A 13334-nucleotide genomic window follows, 5' to 3' on the forward strand; every position below is an offset into this window, starting at 1 on the left:
CGTCGCCGAATGGACAGAGGCCGAACTCCCTAAAGAGTACGGCACATATTCCAATTGGGTTATGTATTTCGATGGCTCCAAAATACTGGCAGGGCTAGGAGCGGGCATCGTTTTAACGTCCCCTACTGGAGACGTTGTTCAGTACATACTTCAAATACTCTACACAGACTCCAATAACGCAACCGAATACAAGGCCTTATTACATGGTCTTCGGATGGCTGTCTCAATGGGCATACAACGCCTAGAAGTGCGCGGGGACTCAAACCTCGCAATATCTCAAATAAATGGAGACTTCGACGCCAAAGATCCGAAGATGGCAGCTTATTGTAACACAGTCATAAAAATGTCGGCCCAGTTTGAGGGGCTCGAGTTCCATCATGTGGCTCGAGAAAGTAATCAAGCGGTGGACGTTCTTGCTCGTATCGGCGCTAAGCGCGACCCCGTCCCACCTAATATCTTTCTGGAAAGGCTTTATAAGCCATCCGTGGTGTGGCAGGGGGAGAACGGCGACACCAGTCCGGATCCAAACATAACCCCAGACCCCGGAAACACCAACGTCATTGGAGGCTCAGCCACCGAAATAACACCGTTAGCGCATCTCATCATGGCAGTCATTGCCCCATGGACTAAACCCTTCCTGGCCTACTGATACGTCTCCAACGTATCTATAATTTTTGATTGCTCCATGCTATATTATCTACTGTTTTGGATGTTTATGGGCTTTATTATACACTTTTATATCATTTTTGGGACTAACCTATTAACCCAGAGCCCAGTGCAAGTTTCTGTTTTTTTTGCCTATTTTAGAGTATCGCAAAAAAGGAAAATCAAATGGAGTCCAATTGACCTGAAACTTCACGGAACTTATTTTTGGAAGGAAAGCAACCTGGGAGACTTGGAGTCCACGTCCAGGAAGCTTCGAGGAAGCCACGAGGTAGGGGGGCGCGCCCACCCCCCTAGGCGCGCCCTCCACCCTCGTGGGCCCCTCGTGGCTCCCCTGACGTACTTCTTCCTCCTATATATCTCCATATACCCTAAAATGATCGGGAGTTCCGCCGCCAGAAGCCTCCATAGCCACCGAAAGCCAATCTAGACCCGTTTCGGCACCCTGCCGGAGGGGGGAATCCCTCTCCGATGGCCATCTTCATCATCCCGGTGCTCTCCATGACGAGGAGGGAGTAGTTCTCCCCGGGGCTGAGGGTATGTACATGTAGCTATGTGTTTGATCTCTCTCTCTCTCTCGTGTTCTTGAGGTGATACGATCTTGATGTATCGCGAGCTTTGCTATTATAGTTGGATCTTATGATGTTTTCTCCCCCCTCTACTCTCTTGTAATGGATTGAGTTTCCCCTTTGAAGTTATCTTATCGGATTGAGTCTTTAAAGATTTGAGAACACTTGATGTATGCCTTGCCGTGCATATCTGTGCTGACAATGGGATACCACGTGATTCACTTGATGTATGTTTTGGTGATCAACTTGCGAGTTCCGCCCATGAACCTATGCCTAGGGGTTGGCACACGTTTTCGTCGTGATTCTCCGGTAGAAACTTTGGGGCACTCTTTGAGGTTCTATGTGTTGGTTGAATAGATGAATCTGAGATTGTGTGATGCATATCGTATAATCATACCCACGGATACTTGAGGTGACATTGGAGTATCTAGGTGACATGAGGGTTTTGGTTGATTTGTGTCTTAAGGTGTTATTCTAGTACAAACTCTAGGGTTGTTTGTGACACTTATAGGAATAGCCCAACGGATTGATAGGAAAGAATAACTTTGAGGTGGTTTCGTACCCTACCATAATCTCTTCATTTGTTCTCCGCTATTAGTGACTTTGGAGTGACTCTTTGTTGCATGTTGAGGGATAGTTATGTGATCCAATTATGTTATTATTGTTGAGAGGACTTGCACTAGTGAAAGTATGAACCCTAGGCCTTGTTTCCTATCATTGCAATACCGTTTGTGCTCACTTTTACCATTAGTTACCTTGCTGTTTTTATATTTCCAGATTACAAAAACTATTATCTACTATCCATATACCACTTGTATCACCATCTCTTCGCCGAACTAGTGCACCTATACAATTTACCATTGTAGTGGGTGTGTTGGGGACACAAGAGACTCTTTGTTATTTGGTTGCAGGGTTGCTTGAGAGAGACCATCTTCATCCTACGCCTCCTACGGATTGATAAACCTTAGGTGATCCACTTGAGGGAAATCTGCTACTGTCCTACAAACCTCTGCACTTGGAGGCTCAACAAAGTCTACAAGAAGAAGGTTGTGTAGTAGACATCACCTACCTTAGCAGGAAGGAGCTTCCTGATGACCAGAATAAGGCCCGCTGCATTGTCTAGCGTTCGAAGGCCTACAAGGTTCGTGAGGGAGAGCTCTATAAGAAAAGCGCTACCGGAGTTCTTCAACGATGTATCTCCGAGGAAGAGGGGCGGGAACTCTTGGCCGAAATTCATGCCAGACTCGGCGGTCACCACGCCGCAGCTCGGGCCCTTGTTAGCTAGGCCTTCTGTACAGGGTTTTATTGGCCGACGGCCCGAGTAGATGCACATGACCTCGTCCAACATTGCATCGAATGCCAACTCTTTTCCAACCAAAGCCATATGCCCCCCACTGCCTTACAAACAATCCCCATTACTTGGCCTTTTGCGGTCTGGGGACTCGATATGGTCGGACCCCTTAAAGGAGGAAGTCATAAGAGAAAGTATCTGCTGGTCATGGTGGATAAATTCACTAAATGGATAGAGGCCAAACCATTCAAAACGGCCGAAGCGGGCTAGTAATAGATTTCGTATCCGGCATGGTACACCATTATGGTGTCCCACACAACATAATAACCGATAATGGCTCTAATTTCATAGCCGATGAAGTGAAAACCTGGTGTGCCAATCTAGGCATTAAGCTCGATTACGCCTCGGTCTATCACCTGTAGACAAACGGTCAAGTCGAATGGGCTAATGGTCTTATTATGAGCGGCATCAAACCTAGACTAGTGCGGTCTTTGAAAGAATCAGACAAGCACTGGGTGGAAGAACTTGACTCCGTACTCTGGGGGCTACGGACCATGCCCAACTGCACTACTGGATATACACCTTTCTTCATGGTGTACGGTGCAGAAGCAGTGTTGCCCTACGATATTATCCATGACTCAGCTCGAGTGCGCATGTACGAAGAGAGAGAAGCCGAGATTGATCGGCAGGACAACCTAGATGCCCTGGAGGAGGAGCGCGACATCGCAAAAGCCGCATTTTATCAGCAGCAGGCTCGCAGGTATCAAAGCAGAGAAGTGCGGGCCAAGACTTATAACATTGGTGAACTTGTTCTACGCCTACCAGAGAAGAAAAAGGACACACTCAAGCCCAAGTGCGAGGGTCCCTTCATCATTGACGAAGTTCTCACTGGAGGCGCGTACCGCCTGCGTGATGCGTCAGACAATCACCTGGAGCCAAACCCCTGGAATGCGGCCAGACTAAGACAATTTTATGCCTAGCGTCGAACTCTGTGTTCGTCCCCTCACTCCCGTTATTAACGTTATTTTTTCTCTCTTTTTGTTTTTTATCTTTTTTTCGTTTTGCTCTTTAGCCCTATGGTTTTGGTACGGCTAGACCGTCCTTACCTGATGCATACATCTCTACATATGTATGTTCATTATACCCGGGGGCTTCTAGTACAAAAGCTTGCTATTATCCTTTGAGCATCAAGCTCACCACATATGCGTTTTTCCATATGTACCTTTTATTTGCCATTATATGCATCGATATGACTTAAGTTTTGGCCAAGCTGGGTTGCCTGGCTCCTGTGCTTATGCCCTACATTCCCGTTAGTTCGGCTAGGGCATAAAGGGAGCACCTCTGTGATTGTTACTGCCGGGTCATCCGGATGTGTACCTGATATGTCTCTGTCATATCTACTTTTCCAAACACTTTTGACCTTGTTTTGGACTCTAACTTGCATGATTTGAATGGAACTAACCCGGACTGACGCTATTTTCAACAGAATTACCATGGTGTTATTTATGTGCAGAAACAAAAGTTCTCGGAATGACCTGAAACTTCACGAAGAAACTTTTTGGAAAATATAAAAAATACCTGCAAAAGATGAAGGCCAGGGGGCCCACCACCTATCCACGAGGGTGGGGGGCGCGCCCCTACCTCGTGGGCCCCCTGGAGCTCCTCCGACTCCAACTCCAACTCTATATATTGTGTTTTGGGGAGAAAAAAATTAGAGAGAAGAATTCATCGCGTTTTACGATACCGAGCCGCCGCTAAGCCCTAAAACCTCTTGGGAGGGCTGATCTGGAGTCCGTTCGGGGCTCCAGAGAGGGGAATCCGTCGCCATCATCATCATCAACCATCCTCCATCACCAATTTCATGATGCTCACCGCCGTGCGTGAGTAATTCCATCGTAGGCTTGCTGGACGGTGATGGGTTGGATGGGATCTATCATGTAATTGAGTTCGTTTTGTTAGGGTTTGATCCCTAGTATCCACTATGTTCTGAGATTGATGTTGCTATGACTTTGCTATGCTTAATGCTTGTCACTAGGGTCCGAGTGCCATGATTTCAGATGTGAACCTATTATGTTTTCATCAATATATGAGAGTTCTAGATCCTATCTTGCAAGTCTATAGTCACCTATTATGTGTTATGATCTGTTAACCCCAAAGTGACAATAATCAGGATACTTACCGGTGATGACCGTAGTGTGAGGAGTTCATGTATTCAGTATGTGTTAATGCTTTGTTCTGGTACTCTACTAAAAGGAGGCCTTAATATCCCTTAGTTTCCGTAAGGACCCCGCTGCCATGGGAGGGTAGGACAAAAGATGTCATGCAAGTTCTTTTCCATAAGCACGTATGACTATATTCAGAATACATGCCTACATTATATCAATGAACTGGAGCTAGTTCTATGTCACCGTAGGTTATTACTGTTACATGATGAACCGTATCCGACATAATTCTCCATCACTGATCCATTGCCTACGAGCTTTCCATATATTGTTTCTTCGCTTATTTACTTTTCTGTTGCTGTTGCTATCATCACTACAAAATACCAAAAACATTACTTTGCTATCGTTACCTTTTGTTACCGTTACCACCACTATCATATTACTTTGCTACTAAACACTTAATTGCAGATATTAAGTTTCCAGGTGTGGTTGAATTGACAACTCAGCTGCTAATACTTGAGAATATTCTTTGGCTCCCCTTGTGTCGAATCAATAAATTTGGGTTGAATACTTTACCCTCAAAAACTGTTGGGATCCCCTATACTTGTGGGTTATCAAGACTATTTTCTGGCACCGTTTCCGGGGAGCATAGCTCTATTCTTTGAGTCACTTGGGAATTATATCTACTTATCATTATGAAGAACTTGAGAGATCCAAAAACCAAGATTTATCCCTCAACTACGAGGGGAGGTAAGGAACTGCCATCTAGCTCTGCACTTGATTCACCTTCTATTATGAGTAAGTTTGCGACACCTAAACCTGCTTCTGCTATTCGTTTTGATATGTCGCATGTTATTGATGATGCCACCTCTGCTATGCATGATACTTATGATGAAACTACTTCTATGCTTGATACTACTGTGCCACTTGGTGAATTTCTTGATGAACAACTTGCTAGGGCTAGAGAGAATGAAAATATTGAATCTGATAATACTGATGAAATAGATGATGAAGACTTGCATGTTATTCCCGACGGTTATGTTTTTGATAAAGAAGCTTCTTTAGCTATTTTAGCTTGCAAAGATAGATATGAACTTAAGAGGTTATTAGCTAAATGGAATCAGCAATCTCTAAATGCTAGAATGAAACCTGACCCCGCTTTTGCTACTTCACCTATTTGTGTTACCGATAAGGATTATGAATTCTCTGTTGATCCTGATATAATTACTTTGGTTGAATTTGATCCTTTTCATGGCTATGAATCTGAAACTGTTGTGGCACATCTTACTAAATTAAATGATATAGCTACCCTGTTCACTAATGATGAGAGAACTCGCTACTTTTATATCCTTAAAATATTTCCGTTCTCATTAAAGGGTGATGCTAAGATATGGTTTAATTCTCTTGATCCTAGTTGTGTTTGTAGTCCCCAGGATATGATTTATTACTTCTCTGCTAAATATTTCCCTGCTCATAAGAAACAAGCTGCTTTAAGGGATATATATAATTTTGCGCAAATTGAAGAAGAGAGTCTCCCACAAGCTTGGGGGAGGCTTCTCCAATTACTTAATGATTTGCCTGATCATCCTCTTAATAAAAATGAAATACTTGATATCTTTTATAATGGACTAACCGATGCTTCCAGAGATTACCTGGATAGTTGTGCTGGTTCTGTTTTCAGGGAAAGAACACCAGATGAAGCTGAAATTCTATTGAATAATATGTTGACAAATGAAAATAATTGGACACCTCCAGAGCCAATTCCTAAACCAACTCCGAAGAAGAGGGGTATTCTATTTCTCAGTCCTGAAGATATGCAAGAGGCAAAGAAATCTATGAAAGAAAAAGGTATTAAAGCTGAAGATGTTAAGAATTTACCCCCTATTGAAGAAATACATGGTATTAATTTACCGCCTGTTGAAGAAACATATGATCTTGACCCATCACCTATTGAAGAAACTCGTGGCCTTGATAACCCGACACAGGTAGTAAAGGTAAATTCTCTCTATAGATATGATAAAGCTGAAATCCCATTTACTAAATTTGCTAGCCCATGCTTAGATGAGTTTGATAAATTTATGGCTAAGCAAGAAGATTTTAATGCTTATTTTGGTAGACAATTGAAATACAATTCAAATATGCTTAAACACTTGGGTGATTATATGGCTAATGTCAAAGGTGAGCTTAAACTTATTAGAAAACATGCTTCCATGGTTACCACTCAAGTAGAACAAGTACTTAAAGCTCAAAATGATTTGCTCAATGAATTGATAATGTTGTTAGAGTGGCTACTAGAACTGGTAAAATGACTCAGGAACCTTTGTATCCCGAAGGCCACCCTAAGAGAATTGAGCAAGATTCTCAGAGAAACAATGTAGATGCACCTAGTCCTTCTAACAGGAAGAAAAACAAAAATGATAGGACTTTGCATGCTTCTAGTAAACCTATCACTGAAACACCTGAGAATCCAAATGATATTTCTATTTCTGATGCTGAAACACAACCTGGTAATGAACCTGAAACTAGTGATAATGTTAATAGTAATGTTCATGATGATGCTCAACCTAGTAATGACAATGATATAGAAATTGAACCTGCTGTTGATCTTGATAACCCACAATCAAAGAATCAACGTTATGATAAGAAAGACTTTGTTGCTAGGAAACATGGTAAAGAAAGAGAGCCTTGGGTTCAGAAACCCATGCCTTTTCCTCACAAACCATCCAAGAAAAAGGATGATGATGATTTTGAGCGCTTTGCTGAAATGATTAGACCTATCTTTTTGCGTATGCGATTAACTGATATGCTTAAAATGAATCCTTATGCTAAGTACATGAAAGAAATTGTTACAAATAAAAGAAAGATACCGGAAGCTGAAATTTCCACCATGCTTGCTAATTATACTTTTGAGGGTGGAATACCTAAGAAACTAGGAGATCCAGGAGTACCCACTATACCATGCTCCATTAAAAGAAACTACGTTAAAACTGCTTTATGTGATCTTGGAGCCGGTGTTAGTGTTATGCCTCTCTCTTTGTATCGTAGACCTGATTTGAATAAGTTGACACCTACTGAAATATCTTTGCAAATGGCTGATAAATCAACTGCTATACATGTCGGCATTTGTGAGGATGTGCCTGTTGTAGTTGCAAACGTTACTATTCTAACGGACTTTGTTATTCTTGATATTCCTGAGGATGATAGTATGTCTATTATTCTTGGAAGACCTTTTTTGAACACTGCAGGGGCTGTTATTGATTTCACCGAAGGCAATGTCACTTTTCATGTTAATGGTAATGAGCATGCGGTACACTTTCCGAGGAAACAACCCCAAGTCCATAGTATTAATTCTATTGGAAAAATTCCATCGATTATATTTGGAGGTTTTGAATTTCCTCTTCCTACTGTCAAGAAGAAATATGATATTCTTATTATTGGGGATGTGCATATCCCCGTTGAGGTAACATAGTGTTATTCGAAATTTCTCCGGTTCCATGTTATTCGGAATGAGTTCGTTAACAATACTTGATCAACCTTGTTAGTGGATTCCTTTTGATGAGCATGAGATGGATGAAACTAGAAGGCACAACCTTCTGTACCCCACTTTTACTTTCTGTTATTTATATTAAATAAAATAAAAATAGTATTTTTCTGTCTGTTATCTGATTATCCATGCAATATAAAAATATCCCAAAAATAAAATTTCTCCAAATGCCTTGAAATTTAAATATGATTTTTTCTAGAATATTTGAGAATATTTGGCACTGAGAACACAGCAGGGGGTCACCCACCTCCCCACGAGGGTGGAGTGGACGCCCCCTGCCTCGTGGGCCCACGGTGGCCCTCCTCCACTTATCCTTTCACCCACACACTCCTTCTTCCTCCCACAAACACGAACAACCAGCTCAAACCCGAGTCCAAGCTCGTTTTGCTGCCATTTTCGATCTCCTTGCTCAAAGCACCTCTCACAAAACTGCTTGGGGAGATTGTTCCTTGGTATGTGACTCCTCCATTGGTCCAATTAGTTTTTGTTCTAGTACTTTATTCATTGCAAATTTGTGCTGCCTAGGTGACCATGTTCTTGAGCTTGCATGTCAAATTTATATGGTTCCAAGTAGTTTTGATGCATGATATAGGCTCTAGGCACTTGTAGGAGTAGTTGCTATCAATATTATTGAGTTTGGTTTACTTTTATTTTGAAGTTACTAAAAATTTCAGAATTTTTCAGAAAATGATGAAGGGACTTTTGAGGGGCTCATCGAGCCGAAGCTCGAAGGAAAAGGCACAGAAGCCTAAATATAATCTGCCTCGCACCGCAGAGGTTTAGTCGTGTGAATGGCCTTCCGATGATTTCTTGAGAGCAGTCGGGATTTATGAAGATTTTTATGAATTGGCTAAGAATGCCGGCCTCATCGCTTTCCTCCACGACCAACGCGATCAGTATTTCTTACTCACAAATACCTTTATGCAAAACTTTCATTTCCATTCTAGGAGCTCACCACCCACGGTGGAGTTTCATTTATATGATGAGCATAAGGAGATGTCACTTTATGATTTTTGTCGGGTTTGTTTAGTCCCTTTCGAGGGAAAGATAGAGGAACCACATCATGAGGATGTGGATGGGTTTATTGATACTATCACCATAGGGGAAACAAGGGAGGTTTCCGATGCACGAAACACTAGCATACATTTTCCTGTTTTACGCTATTTCGCATTATTTGCTAGTCGATGTTTAATTGGTCGCGGAAACTGTGGAAACCTTAGTATCGCTGATATTATTATTTTGCTCCATGGTTTATTCGGTGATAACTCTGTTAGTATGGGCGGCATTATTCCTAAACGGTTAAGTCTGAACCGTACAAAGGGCCCCATTTTTGGAGGCATCTATGCTTCACGCCTAGCTGCACATTTTAACATACCTATTAGGCACTATGAGAAGGAAGAAAAAGTGCTACCTCGTGTTTATTTAGATTATAAGAGTATGGTGGCACATGATTTCATTGTTAAGAATAGGGAAGGAGAGCTTAAATACAAATTGTTCTTTGATAAACATCTCCTGAGACTATTACCCCGCCTGCTCCTTCTTTGTTTGATTTATCTACAGGCCAGTACCTTGTTCCGTTAGAGGCTATTCACGCCTACCGGAACCCTGCACTAGCCATGGAGCCAAAGACGAAACCACAAGTTGATCCTTCACGACAGTCTAATTACCAGTGGGATCCGGAGATGATTGCCAACCAATGGCACTCGGAGTCTTCTTCCTCTTCGCAGTACGACCCCAACTATTATTATGGATATCCGCCAGGCCAGCCGTGGCCATAGACCAACTTAGGCCAAAATCCTAAGCTTGGGGGAGTACGTATTTCCCACCAACATTACATTTATGTTCACACACTCATTGCTAGATGTCGGTGCTCATACTTTTTCACTGTATCATCCATGCTAGTTTATTTCCTTTTTATGCTTTCTTCTTGTGTGTTCGATAAACCTTAAGAAAAACCAAAAAAAAATAGTTGTAGCTTTTAATTAGTTTGGTTTCCATGCTTGTAGTAGTAATTAAAAATAAAACCAAAAAATATTTCCTGTTCTCCTTTTGCTTGTTGGGAGCTTTCCCGTGTAAATAGTTTTATTTCTTTTCTTTTCTTTGGGGGCCAATATGAGAAGACCATGATTAAATTGTTGATTTGGCTCTTATACGCATTATTGTTGATCTGACAAAAGAGCCCATATTGCCTCGTCTTCACCTGTCTATTGAGTGCTTGCAGATTCCAGCTTAGTCCAATGCCCGTGCACTATTATTATTATTCACATCGTTCGGTCGTGCAAGTGAAAGGCAATTATGATGATATATGATGGACTGACTGAGATGAGAAAAGCTGGTATGAACTCGACCTCTTTTGTTTTTGTAAATATGATTAGTTCATCATCCCTGATTCGGCCTATTATGAATAAACATGTTTGCAATGACAACTAGAGATCATAGTTCTTATGCCATGCTTGATTAGCTATGAGTTATAATGGTTTACCTTGCGTGCCAACATGCTATTGAAATGGTTATGATGTGGTATGATAGGGTGGTATCCTCCTCTGAATGATTTAAGTGACTTGACTTGGCGCATGTTCACGCATGTAGTTGAAACAAAAATCAACATAGCCTTCACGATAATTATGTTCATGGTGGATTATATCCTACTCATGCTTGCATTCGGTGTTGATTAATTTTAATGCATGTTCATGACTGTTGTCGCTCTCTAGCTGGTCGCTTCCCAGTCTTTTGCTAGCCTTCACCTATACTAAGCAGGAATACTGCTTGTGCACCAAATCCCTTAAACCCCAAAGTTATTCCACATGAGTCCACCATACCTTCCTATATACGGTATCTACCTGCCGTTCCAAGTAAATTTGTATGTGCCAAACTCTAAAGCTTCAAATAAATATCCCGTTTTGTATGCTCGAATAGCTCATGTATCAACTAGGGCTGTCTGTATCTTCCATGTTAGGCGGGTTATTCTCAAGAGGAGTGGACTCCGCTCCGCACTCACAAGATAATGGCTGGTCACCAGGATGCCCAGTCCCATGCTTTATGCAAACTAAATCAAAATAATTGCAAACAAAACTCCACCTGGGACTCTTGTTAGTTGGAGGCACTCGTTGTTTCGAGCAATCCATGGATTGATGCTTGTTGGTGGAAGGGGGAGTATAAACTTTACCATTCTGTTTGGGAACCGCCTATAATGTGTGTAGCATGGAAGATATCACCATCTCTTGGTTGTTATGTTGACAATGAAAGTATACCGCTCAAAATATTATTCACTTCTATTTCAAAACCGAGCTCTGGCACCTCTACAAATCCCTGCTTCCCTCTGTGAAGGGCCTATCTATTTACTTTTATGCTGGGTCATGATCCTCTTATTAAAAAGCAACAGTTGGAGAGCACTGCTGTCATTTGCATTCATTATTGTTAGTTTACATTGGGTATCACTTGACTGGATCTCTTTTACCATGAATTACAATGTCTAGTCGGTCCTTGATCTTTAAAGGTGCTCTGCATTTCTGTTTTGCGGTCTCAGAAAGGGCTAGCGAGATACCATCTTGTTATATCATATTATGATTGTTTTGAGAAAGTGTTGTCATCCGAGATTTATTATTATTGCTCGCTAGTTGATTATGCCATTGATATGAGTAAACTTGAGACCGAAGCGTTATTGTGAATGTGGTTAGTTATAATCTTTGCTGAAAACTTGAATGCTGGCTTTACATATTTACAACAACAAGAGCAAACAGAGTTTCTAAAAGTTTTCCTTTATCACTTTCTGTTTGTCAATTGAATTGCTTGAGGACAAGCAAAGGTTTAAGCTTGGGGGAGTTGATACGTCTCTGTCGTATCTACTTTTCCAAACACGTTTGCCCTTATTTTCGACTCTAACTTGCATGATTTGAATGGAACTAACCCGGACTGACGTTGTTTTTAGCAGAATTACTATGATGTTATTTATGTGCAGAAACAAAAGTTCTTGGAATGACCTGAAACTTCACGGAGCAACTTTTTGGAAAATATAAAAAATACCTGCAAAAGATGAAGGCCAGGGGGCCCACCACCTGTCCACGAGGGTGGGGGCGCGCCTGCCCCCCTAGGGCGTGCCCCCCTACCTCGTGGGCCCCCTGGAGCTCCTCCGACTCCAACTCCAACTCTATATATTGTGTTTCGGGGAGAAAAAAGTCACAGAGAAGAATTCATCGCGTTTTACGATACGAATCCGCCGCCAAGCCCTAAAACCTCTCGGGAGGGCTGATCTGGAGTCCATTCGGGGCTCCGGAGAGGGGAATCCGTCACCATCGTCATCATCAACCATCCTCCATCACCAATTTCATGATGCTCACCACCGTGCATGAGTAATTCCATCGTAGGCTTGCTGGACGGTGATGGGTTGGATGGGATCTATCATGTAATCGAGTTAGTTTTGTTAGGGTTTGATCCCTAGTATCCACTATGTTCTGAGATTGATGTTGCTATGACTTTGCTATGCTTAATGCTTGTCACTAGGGCCCGAGTGCCATGATTTCAGATGTGAACCTATTATGTTTTCATCAATATATGAGAGTTCTCGATCCTATCTTGCAAGTCTATAGTCACCTATTATGTGTTATGATCCGTTAACCCTGAAGTGACAATAATCGGGATACTTACCGGTGATGACCGTAGTTTGAGGAGTTCATGTATTCACTATGTGTTAATGCTTTGTTCTGGTACTCTATTAAAAGGAGGCCTTAATATCCCTTAGTTTCCGTAAGGACCTCACTGCCACGGGAGGGTAGGACAAAAGATGTCATGCAAGTTCTTTTCCATAAGCACGTATGACTATATTCGGAATACATGCCTACATTATATCAATGAACTGGAGCTAGTTCTGTGTCACCCTAGGTTATGACTGTTACATGATGAACCACATCCGGCATAATTCTCCATCACTGATCCATTGCCTACGAGCTTTCCATATATTGTTTCTTCGCTTATTTACTTTTCCGTTGCTGTTGCTATCATCACTACAAAATACCAAAAACATTACTTTGCTATCATTACCTTTTGTTACCGTTACCACTACTATCATATTACTTTGCTACTAAACACTTTGCTGCAGATATTAAGTT

The sequence above is a fragment of the Triticum aestivum genome, chromosome 3A, assembly GCF_018294505.1.
Source record: "Triticum aestivum cultivar Chinese Spring chromosome 3A, IWGSC CS RefSeq v2.1, whole genome shotgun sequence".
Taxonomy (NCBI): domain Eukaryota; kingdom Viridiplantae; phylum Streptophyta; class Magnoliopsida; order Poales; family Poaceae; genus Triticum; species Triticum aestivum.